An 11,769-nucleotide genomic window follows, 5' to 3' on the forward strand; every position below is an offset into this window, starting at 1 on the left:
CAGCCACGTAGAAGCCACCAGCAACTAAACACAAGGCAGCAAACTTAACTCACAAGGCCTGCTTTTAGGGAAATGACTCAGTGGTCAGAGTGCTCCCCACATGCGGAAGGCACTCCCTCCACACGGGGAAGAGGGCGCCACAGTGGTCTGCTCTCCCTCCCCGCTTTCCGACTTGGGTAATGGAAAGAGAACAAAGCTCAAGGGTCAGAAGAAGAAGAGTGTAAGATCCAGCTCGACTATTTACACTAAAGCTGAGTCTGCACAGGTCCTAGAACTTACTCATCAGTTAACAATGACAACAGCTACACACAGTGCAGCCAGGATCAGGAAGGAAAGAGTACCAGAAGGACGAAGACAGAGCCAGAGCCTGAATGAATGGGAAAGAATTACATGAATGCAAAAGCATTCTTCTGTACCCTTCCTACTTGAATCATCCAGAAACAAATGCCACTACACAAACCTCTCATTACGTCCCAGCTCTTCTCTTTGGGGTCACCGTCTCCCCGAGGTGCCCAATCAGGTCAACTTCCTAACATTAATGTGCTAATAAGAAAAAGCTGGATGCAGGCCAATCGCTCTCAGGCAACACACATGTATATTCATTCATTCTGGATCTGGGTTGTGGTCCATTTGTTTGTATGACCCGTGCTAGGCTGGGAGACCCTGCAGTGAGGAACTAAGGTGAATAGGAACAAAGCCCCCCACTGCAGTGGGCGCCCTGCCCCAGATGCTGAGAACTAACCCAGAACAAAGGTACGCCAACCAGACCGGTGCTCAGGGCACAGCACACATGTAAACAGGGCACTAAAATACACTTGTACAATAACTAGATGGAAAAAATATATGCTTAGAGGTATTCTAAGTGTAACTGGGAGGAATTTACCAGTAATTTCCCAGAGTAAAAAGATCAGAGCTCCATGGGGCGCATCAGATTAACAACATACATCGCTGAACTGCCTTTTCCAAAAAGGGTGAGCTCACGACCTGCAGGGCCCTTGTCTGGCTGAGTGAAGCATGCGAGTCTGGGGCCAGAGCAGAACTGCTTGGAACAAGAGCAGGGAGGTGGAGTCCTGGTACCAGCAGTCTCTTTCTCTAAAGCCCCAGCTGCTGAATAAATACCTCACTTTGAAGGGGGTCCTGTGGTCTCAGCTGACCCCAAATGGAGAAAGAGGCCAGTGAATGACTGATCTACTCCTTCAACAAATACTTAACAAGCCACACATGGTCTTTAAGAAGGCACTGAGTGGGGCGTCTGGGTGGCAAGTCAGTTAAGCAACCAACTCTTAGTTTTGGCTCAGGTGGATTATTATTATCTTGGGCTCAGAGGATTAAGGCCCGAGTCAGGCTTTGAGCTCCGCATGGAGTCTGCTTAAGATTCCCTCTCCCTCTGCCCCTACCCCGTCATGTGCACACGCTCTCTCTCTCTCTCAAATAAATCTTAAAAAAAAAAGGAGGGGGCACTGAGTAAGCTAGTATAAACAAAAAATTGGCAAGACATGGTGATTCTGTAGATTTTAATCTAGTTATTGCCTAGACAAAGACGGGCCTATGAATTAGCAACAAATACGGAGGTGTTGGGTGCCTCGATGGTTACCTAGGACACAGGGCTGAGTATCCAAGACTTCATCAAGAAGTATCATAAGCTGTTGCAGACAAAAGGGCTTTGTAGAGATCCCAAACCATTCTTTCTTCGTATCAGATGGAGGCTGACACTTAGCACTATTCTGTGGTCTACACCTCTAATGTGTCAGAAGAAGGAAGAATTTCACACCAGAAAAAAATAGGGGGAAGGGATGATCTCACAGCAAACCACTGAGAGGAAGCAGGAAAAAAAGGGAAGAGTCTGGAAGAGCAGTTGGTGCCTTTGAAATGCTACCACGCAGACCACGGCAGAGTCACACGATGGAAGAATTCTGAAGTTCTATAATGAAAATCACCAGAAAAACTGCAATGTCCAACATTTCATCTCATGGATGTATCACTGAATTTCTGAAGAAAATCGCTAACTCCACAACTGCTCATTTATTTTCATTCTGAAAACAAGCCTTGCAAAACAGCTGCCAGAAGGGATACAACTCCACTATACTCTCGTCCTTTTGTCTCCAAATTCTTTATGTGTTAATTGAAATTACATGTATCACAAGAAAGATACCGTGCCTCGAGGAAGACAAGCTGAAAGGACTTCATCTATAGAAAAAAAAAAAGGCCCCCTGGTATAAAGGAAAGAAAACAGGCCTGGTCTATACAGGACATGTAAGTCAGGGAGATTGCCATGCCCAGTGTCCCCTGCCAGGAGAAAGAGCCTTAATGCTCGAGACCAGGGCAGACACCTGGTTCATGCGAGGCTCCTTCACTGGCTGGCCGGTGAACTATGCAGTGGCCTCTGCCCCACAGAGAAATGGTTCTCAAACTTTGGGATCCATTCACATTCCTAAAAAATTTAAAAGATCCCAAAGATGTTTGGTTACTCTTGTAAAGTAGGTTCTATCTATTGATATTGGCTGCAGTAAAAATTAAAACAGAAAATATCCAAACTGAAAACCACAAATTTAAATAGCTGTCAGAAGATGACACTGTCACCCATCACTTGGCCTCCAGAAAATTCTACTATACATTTCTGACAGAATAAAAGTGAAAAAGGCGAAGAAATAATGCCTTCAGTATTGTTATAAAAATAGTTTTGACCCCACAGAGTCTCTGAAAAGGTTCCAAGACCACCACAGTCCCCAAGACCATATCTGGAGAACCTTTATAATGGGAGGAATGACAAATAGCTCAGCAGTCCAACTCACTCCAAAACTTCTATCAGCAAATCAGGAAAGGCCTGGCCAGTCAACAGGAAATAATGGCACCGGCCAGTAAAAGGACAAAATGGATTCCACTATATTTTACAAGATGTTCATGTGTTTCCCAAGCTAAGTAACATTTTAAAAGTTTGATTTGGCATCTAATTATGACAATGATCATATTAACTCCAAATGAATGGTGCATGTTGCAAACAGATTATGCAAATATCAGTGAAGGGGTGGTGCCTGGGGGCTCGGTCAGTTCAGCATCCAACTCTTGATTTCAGCTTAGGTCTTTACCTCAGGGTTGTGAGTTCAAGCCCTGCAGATAAAATTAAATAAATAAAAAAGAAATACCAATTGGTATAACTCCTATAATAACTGGAAGTCGGGCTCATTTCCTATACCACCAATCCCTTGCCTCTGATGCTCCTCAGTGATAATGCAACATGACACTTATTCAGAAGTCGGTACCATGTAACAAAAATGAATACACATCAAAGATAAATTCTATTATAAATCCTGAATGCTAATTAAGCATGCTAGTCCTCCCCACATAATTAAATCCTAACATGTCTATGAAAATTAACAGAACCCTCCCCCAAATGTTATTACAATGGACTAAAAGTGTGCACCCCACCCTCACTCCGCCCCCCCCCGCCCCAAAGTCGTATGTTGAAACCCTAATTTCCCAGTGTGGTGGTGGTAGAGGAGGTGAGGTCTTTGGGACTTTATTATGTCATGATGTTTAGTGCCACATAAAAGGGACCTCATAGAAACTCCCTGTCCCTTCTACCATGTGAGACTGAAACAAAGACAGAAGACGGCCCACACAAGAGACCAACCATCTTGACCTTGGACTTCCAGCCTCCAGAAAGAAGAGAAACAAATTTCTGTAGTTTGTAAGCTACCTAAGCTACCTGAAGTATTTTTAGCAGCTTAAACTAAAACAGAACTAGAGTCCTATCAGGAAATAAAAGCTGGGGGTGCCCTGCTGGCTCAGTTGGTAGAGCATGTGACTCCTGATCTCCAGGTTGTAAGTTCAAGCCCCACAATGGGTGCACAGATGACTTTTTAAAAAAAAAAAGTGGAGGGGAGATAAAAGCTGGGTGTGCCTAGAGCTGGTAGGTGGAAAGTTTTCTTCCATCCCATGAAAGTTAAAGGACTAAAGGCTGGCCGAACCCTACCTACAACTTCTCGAGCTTCTGTAACATCTCTTTTCTTGTATTAACTGTTTTTTTCACAATAACCTTTTACCTTTCCTCTGCTCCCAACCTGAAAACTCCCCTTTTGCCAAAACATTCTGTCCTAAGTTAGAATAGTGGCCAGCCTGGCTAAGAGGACCTCCATGAACCTATAATCTAATGTACACATAAAACTGTGGGGAGGGCTTCCCCATGGAGTGGCCTGAGTTTACAGCTACCATTTACACGGAGCAAGTACCATGTGCCAACATGCAGCGCATACGGTGCCCAGAGGCCAGATCTCTGTCCATCCTCCCAACCATCCCTGCAATACGTACTCAGCCCCTGGAGAAACAGGGCCAGAGGGGCGAAGTGGCTTGTCCTGGGTCACGCGCTGTGGCACTGGGGGATCAGACCATGACGGAGCTCACAATCCTTCACTTGCATCTGCCCACCCCTCACAAGAGCCCCATGCAAAAGGACAGTATAAACATTACAGCTGAGAAGAAAGCACCCATTCACAGGTGATGCTGGCGAAAGACGCCTCAGGCACAGAGACGTCAAGTAACTTGCTCCAAATGGCACAGTTAGTAAGTGGCAGTGCTAGACATGGAACCGTACCTACCTCCTATGGTGGCTTTGAGGTTTAAACAAGCAAATGCGGTTAACTTAGAAGAGTATGTGACACAGCAAGCGCTTCATAAAAATGACCTGCTCAATTAAAGTACTCTGCATACAGAAAAGGTCCAAGAAAGAGCACCCAGCAGCAGCAACAGATGTGCGTTCAGCAAATAAGAAGGGGGACCCTCCTCCAAGAATGTTATCCCAATGACTCCCCAAAAGCTTTGGTGCCCACAGCCCCCCCAGCAAACATTCTGCACGACCCCCCGCGACTCTAGTCGGTCATGCCCACCTGTGTGGAACAGTTCCAGCCCGCAGCTCCAACAGACCACAGACCTCCTTGACAATCTCCCCCGGACAGCTGCTGCTGGGCTCCTACTGTGGGGTGCCTGGTCCTGAACTGGGGCTGCTGGCCTGACAAACAAACTCCCCAGGTGGAGGCAGGGGACAAAACAGCTTTGTTCTAAGGGGCACTGATTCCTCCACCGGAGGGCAGAGTGGGAAATGAACTCACAAGTTCAAGGAGTTCTAGGTAAACTTAACAAATACAGACAGAGTAACTTTTCATCAGGGAGGCTTTTAAAGGGGAAATCTGGTCTTTGTCAAGGAAAAAGCCAGAAGCGCTAGTCACCTCACTAGGAGCCATTATTTAATCAGTACTCACCCTCTGTGAGCTTTTAAGCAAGTTACCTTCTCTGAGCTACTGTTTCTTCACTGGTACCCCACAAAATAAGATAACATGCACAGAAATTCTTTGTGAACTATGAGGTGCTATACACACAAAAGATTCTAGGAATCTGTTCAGCTGTTAAAGGACTGTGTTGTGGAGAAGATATAGACAGATGATGTAGGTCTTCGTGGAGAGTAAGTTTTTAGAGCCAGCAAATTTACATGTGATCTTGAGTAGAGCAAGGGGGCCAGAGGAGACAACCAAGAATGGGAAGTGGGGAGGAGGGAGGAAGAGACCTGGGAAGCGAGGCTATCGCAAGGCTCAGCATGGGGCAATTCTCTCCCACTGGTAAAGAGCATTGTATTTGATGCATTTCTAGAATTTTAAAAATTGTTTTTCCTTCCTGACAAAACCTTCTGCAGGTTCAAACAGAAAACAAAATCAATTGCTTTAAACAAAAAGCAAAACGATGATCAGTAAGTGTTTAAATCAATAAAAGCACAAATTTAGAGACCTGTCTGGTTCTGTACCCTCCAGTGGGCAAGAGCTATAATATCAAGGCTGACAAGAAATCTCAGTGACTGGGAAAACGAGGTGACTAACTACCATGACTCCCAAGGCTCCTACTTCTGGCTCTAAATGCCCAGATGACATGATTTCCCCTGAACTCCGACAAGTCTTGAAGTTCCTCCCAGCTCTTCTCCAGGTCAGTCCCACAGACAATACTTCTCCCAGACACTCCTTATCTTCAATTCCTCTACACATAGAGCCTGGTTTAGTTTACTTCACCCTAAAATCTTCACCGCCCGCCAACGTAGGCGGTGTGCCTTCATTCAAACGGGGTTCATTCTACTGATTCCCAGGCTCTGGAACGCACAAATGAATAAAACAAAGTCCTGTCCTCAGCAGTAATTCCACAGGCTTGGAACCAGCATCTCATGAGGCGCAGTGGACTCTATACGAAGGAAAGGCTGGAGATGGGAGTGATCCCGAACAACGGACTGTTTTCCAATTACCACATAGTCGTGAGAAAAAATGAGTGGCTGCAAGGCAAAGGGAAAACGTTCCAGGAAATGAAAAGCCATGTAGCAACGTAGCCTACAGGACAGTCAGGTGAGGTTAGGCCCTCAGGAAGAGACCACTATCGCTGCAGAAATAAACACAAATTAACTCACCCTGGGTAACAATTTATGTTGGGTGTGGAGCAAATCTCTCTCTCTCCCTTCATACTATGTTTCCAGGGGAAAGGGCACAAGCAGAAAATAATTTCTGACAACTGCTATTTTTGGTATTCATACTCTTCTACTCAATGCATAAAATGTATATATATTCTTAAACAATGAATTTAAAATGTTTCCAATTCCAGGTCCTTGTTCCTTTGAACAGGCTGTGGGTGCAGCAGGCCTGGTTTGAAAATGAGCTCTCCCACATACCGTAGCTGGGGTTGGGGCGTTTACAGATCTTACCTATGGGGAGAGAAGTATCACTTCTCTCCCCATAAAATGGAGAAACTCATGCAAAGCTGTTTTAAGGGTTAGAAATATTTACCTACCAAAAAAAAAAAAAAAAAGAAAAGAAAAGAAAAGAAAAGAAATATTTAACTACAGAACTTAGCGCAGTACTGGGCTCCAAAGAGAAGCTAAATAAATTGTGGCTACTATAGTATGAAAATGGCTCCTGAATGCTTAACACTGCTCAATCGCCACAATGGATGCTGAAACTTTCCAGAAGGCTTCACGTAATATACCAGGTTTGGTTTTTTTGGAAGGGACTGTTATGGGGTAGGTTTTGTTTTTGTTTTTGTTTTGGGTTTTTTTAAAAAAAAACAAACAGTATTTAGTATGATTTAGTAATGCCACATGGTGGTGGGGGGTGCTAACAGATCAAGCTAAGTCACTAAGTCAAGTGATTTAGTGACATGGTGTGCACGGCAGGAAGTGAAATCAACACTAAGCTCTCAACTGACAGCTCCAGAGGAAAGCACGCCCACCACCCGCAGTATGCTTGGGTAGGCGCAGGGCACCAGGAAGGCCACCCTCCTCCCCAAAATGGATTTATGATGCAAGTGTCACAATGTCAGGCTCCCGACCATTACTCATGCTTGCGAGAACAAGCCTGGGCGAAGTGCCCACAGTGTCTAGCACCAGAAGGGGACCTGACCAAGCAGCAGTGTGAGATCCTAGGGAAGAAGTGCAAGCAGAGCAGTCAAGAACTTGGCTCCTCTTCAAGTCTCTGTTTCCACCATCTGTAGAGCAGGGACCTGCGAATCTACCTCCTAAGGCTGAGATTAAAGATTAAATTATGCAGTGTCTTTAACTTGACACTGTTTCTAACGGCTCACTGGACTGACCTATGGGGAGGCAGCCAGCCACACGGTAAGGTGTGAGGGATGCCCATGCTGAACACCTAAAACTACCTCCCAGTCGCCTCCCCACAAGGCCTGAAAGCCCACCATTCTGCTGGGTCAGGGCATCACATACTGTTAGAAGTACATAAAGCTCTGGGGGGAGGAAGCTGTTACTCTGCCTTATCACATTAATGCTTTCAGTGAATCATCGGTGACATCCTCTTCCAGGGCAGTTACCTAAAAGCAGACTTTCATAAGGAAGACACAGGTCCTCAGTCAGGGCAATCACGGTGGAGTGGGGAGCATATCCTAAGAGGAAGCAAGAGGTCTTAAAGGGGCAGGAGGAGAAAGAAGGGTTCCAAACGGGCAGGGATGGTACCAATCATGCAAAGACCCTGGGCCTCAGAAACACAAACTCCAGCTTCCCCACTGACTGTACACCTGAGTCAAATCTCTCTCTCGGCTCAATTTTCTCATCCGAAAAAGTGAGGGCAATACTGTTTACTGTCCCAGTGCTCTGAGGAGTTTGTAAGATATCACATATCCAGTACTTAGCAGGGAACCCAGTACATTCTACCAGAGCAGACCCTGACTTAAATTAGTCCACTCTATGCTGAAATCCCCCTAAGAAAAATAATCCTGAAAGCTGCTTCTTGGACTTGCCAGGGAAGTGGAGACCTGACATGCTCAGAAGCAATTTCAGACTTGAGAATGGGCCTCCCTGAAACCTCTGGAACTGGAAAAGCACAACCCCAGAAAAACAGTCGTGACTGAGTTTCCAGGTTAGCCCAGGAAAACCTCCTTACGAACCTATCTTGTACCAAAGTCACATGACAAAGTGATGAGGCTCCCTAGCCAAGGGCCATCTCAAGGAGAAACGTGAAATACAACCTGGCTTCTAAAAATTTATGTGCCATCTCTCAGAAAAGGCACGTTCAAGTTGCTTTAGCAACTTCTCCTCCAGAGCCTCCTTCCCTTAGGTTGCTCCCAATGGCCAGACCCCAGAGAACCCGCAGGCTCACCTCACTCCTGGAGGAACACCCTCTCCCAAACATTCCCCCTCCCTACTTCTCAATTGTTAGGTAGAAAACTATCCAGCTAACTCACAACCATGCACGAATGATATGGCAGTACTTGGGTCTGCAAAAGAACTTGCTAACCCGAAAAAGTTTCTCTGCTGGAGAAAAGGTCCCTGGAGTTAATAAAGGGAAGTAAAAGTATGGAAGCAGCCAGGGAGACAGGAGAGGAGCTCTCTGTGGCTACGAAGAGCCTGGTCAGGAGCTGGACTCCATGCGGTCTTCCGTGCATGCCCCCTTTCCACAGTAAATGCTATTTCCATGTTTCTGAACCCATAAATGTATTTCCCCGGTTAGCGGGAATTTCGGCAGAGAAGCCATACAGGACCAAGAAGACCCCAGGAAGGGGCTGGTGGGCCGGTAAGGCGGAGCTGCCCACTTCCCCATGACACTGAGACACTCAGCTGTCCACTCTGCTAGGCAGACAGTTTGAGAACACCCACCCTCGACATTTCTCTTCACTCGACTCACGATGACGTTAGCACACGACACATAAAAGAGGGCAAGAGCACATTTAAAGCCTACTGTTCTCCTTCGGAGAAACACTCAGGTTGTGGCCTCACTCAAAGCTGTCCATGTGTGGAGAGAAGCTATTCACAGACGGTACAGGGCTAGGGGTGCAACATGACACAGAGGACCTTCCGTAGGGGGTTGTGGCTACATGACAAGTGCTTCAGAATCTATGAACAGACCTGGCTTTTGACCTGGTAATTCTACTTCTAGGACTCTATCGTGCAGATAATGACAGATACAAGTATCTACTGCTTTCTCTTCAACAGCGGGTCCTCTCTTGGGGCAACTGCTGGGTCAACTTTTTAAAACACATAAACTCCTCAGTGGAGGCAACTTGAGGGAAGGAGGAAAATCCCTTAGTACAATGAAATGCCTTATAAAATGTTACTGAAGACTTTTTAATGATACAGGCAAAAGCTCATGATGTGTGAAATGAAAATAAGCCGGACACAGTTAACTGGAAGAAGCAGCTGAAGGGATGGAGTTGGCTATCTCTAGATGGCAGGATTATGTACTTTCAAATCTCCTTTTTTATGCTTCCTCCTAGTTTCTACAAGGGGAATGCATTCCTTTTATTCTTTCCTATGAAAAAGCTATGAGGAAAGAACAAAAGTATGTCAAGAATAGACTGCAGCACATTCTAAATGACACCAGAAAGATGCAATCACCATTATCCCGACTCTGGGAAACTTTAGAGGACAAACAACCCAGTTCTTCCATAAAACGCTGCAAGAGGTGAAAAAGAAAGGATACCCACAAATTAAAAGAAATGTTAAATATGCACCAGCCAATTTCATATGGATTTCATTTGGATCCTGATTTGACCAAACTATTTAAAGGGGAAAAAAAATCATTTTGAACAGTGAATACCTAATGATCTTGAGAAAATTACCTTTTCTGCAGATGTAATAATGGTAATGTGGTTCTTCCCTGCTCCTCCCCAAGTCCTTATCTTTTAGGATACTTATGAATGAAATAAAACAGTATCTAGGATTGATTTAAAAAATCCAGGGTGAAGGTAAAGATGAAAACATTGACCAAGAACAGATCACAGGGAAACTGGGCGACAGCTATGTAGAGGTCGACACCAGCCTTCCTGCTTTTGCGCTGGTGTAAAAGTTAAAAAAAATAAAAATAAAACAAAGCAGAAACAAAACAAAAATCCACTTGAAGGGCTGAGTTACTAAGGGGGGTGGGGGGAGGACCACAAAAGTTATATGTGTGTATGCATCCGGAGAGGAATCTAATAATGCAAAGAGTAAAAAATCTTTGTTTTTTTAAATTCAAAAGGTATTCTTTCAGTTAAAAATTACTTGGCAAAACATCTCCCACCATGCAAGCCCGTCTCTTTCAGAAACAGGAGGCTGGTAACAGTGTGACCTCAGCATACTTTTTCAGTCTTGTGACTACCGACAAACCACTTTAACTCTGTTTTCTCATCTCACAAATGAGGAAAAGGTGTCTCTGTTGCCCAACAGTGTTGTGTGCATGAAAAGAGACAACACATAAGAAAGTACTTGGAAAACAGTTAACAGAGTACAGAAATGCTGGAGAGTAAACACAGAGCACAATTGCCTGTTAAATCATATAATTCACTACTTGCCACTCAAAGAAAAATTAGAGAGGTCAACTCTTTCTGAAAATGCCAATTCTCTCATTTATACCTTTGATACAACATCAGGAATTGGCTGCCCCCGATTAGGGCTGTAAATTATCTAAATGTAAATGCCTCCCACTCAAAGGAAACAAATGAGGGGGAAATGCTTTCCTTTTCCACTGGCAGAAGCGTGTCTTGTTTGTGTGTGTGTATGTGCGTTTGTTTCCACTAAGAAAGTAAACGCTAACCTGACTCACTGCCATCCCCTTGCACTTTGCAGCTAGATCACCACAGAGTGGGGCAGCTGCATGGTGGAGGGAAGGTGTGGGCCATGGAACCCTACGGACTTGAGCCTGATTCCTGGCTTCATCATGTGCCACCTGGGGACTGGGAAGGTGAGAAATAACCTATGTTAAGGCACCCACTACAGAGCTGGGAACACAAACAGTGAGGGTAGTCATCGTTACTGAACGTGCCCACCCCACGAAAGCCTGCAGGTGGCAGACACCAAAAGGACAAACCAAGACTCTCGCTCAGCATCCAGGTCTGTCATAAATCTGGGGCACAACCTTCAGGAAATTTGGTAATGGAGGGTTTTTCCAATTGCTCTACGCAATCAGTAGCCACATAACTAAAGTACAGAGATGGACAGCAATATTGGGAAAACCTTTACCAGATCTGCCTCAACAATTACAAATCAAATAGCTTTACCACAATCTTATTTTTGTCAAATTTCTGAGTGCCAACTAGGTAAAAAGAGAGGGGGATCCTTGGCTCCACGGTACTTACAAACTACTAAAGTGAAGACATGTATGAACAGAAGTACATAATTTAGTTCATTAGCCAATCAACAACAAAACTATCCTAAAATCAGAGGGAAATGTGTTGTTTCCATGGTCATCCAGTTGGTATTTTACTGTCAGGAAGTTCTTACTCAACTCTAACCTAAATAACTCATGCATCAGCTGAAGCCTT

At 44.9% G+C, this 11,769-nt stretch overlaps 1 protein-coding gene across 4 annotated transcripts in view; it reads right to left on the reverse strand.

The window, feature by feature from the left end:
• The window catches only part of ASAP1 (ArfGAP with SH3 domain, ankyrin repeat and PH domain 1), a 351,640-nt gene that overhangs the window by 251,812 nt on the left and 88,059 nt on the right, over positions 1-11,769 (reverse strand). The window lies entirely within an intron of this gene.

The sequence above is a fragment of the Mustela erminea genome, chromosome 16 (assembly GCF_009829155.1).
Source record: "Mustela erminea isolate mMusErm1 chromosome 16, mMusErm1.Pri, whole genome shotgun sequence".
Classification (NCBI taxonomy): domain Eukaryota; kingdom Metazoa; phylum Chordata; class Mammalia; order Carnivora; family Mustelidae; genus Mustela; species Mustela erminea.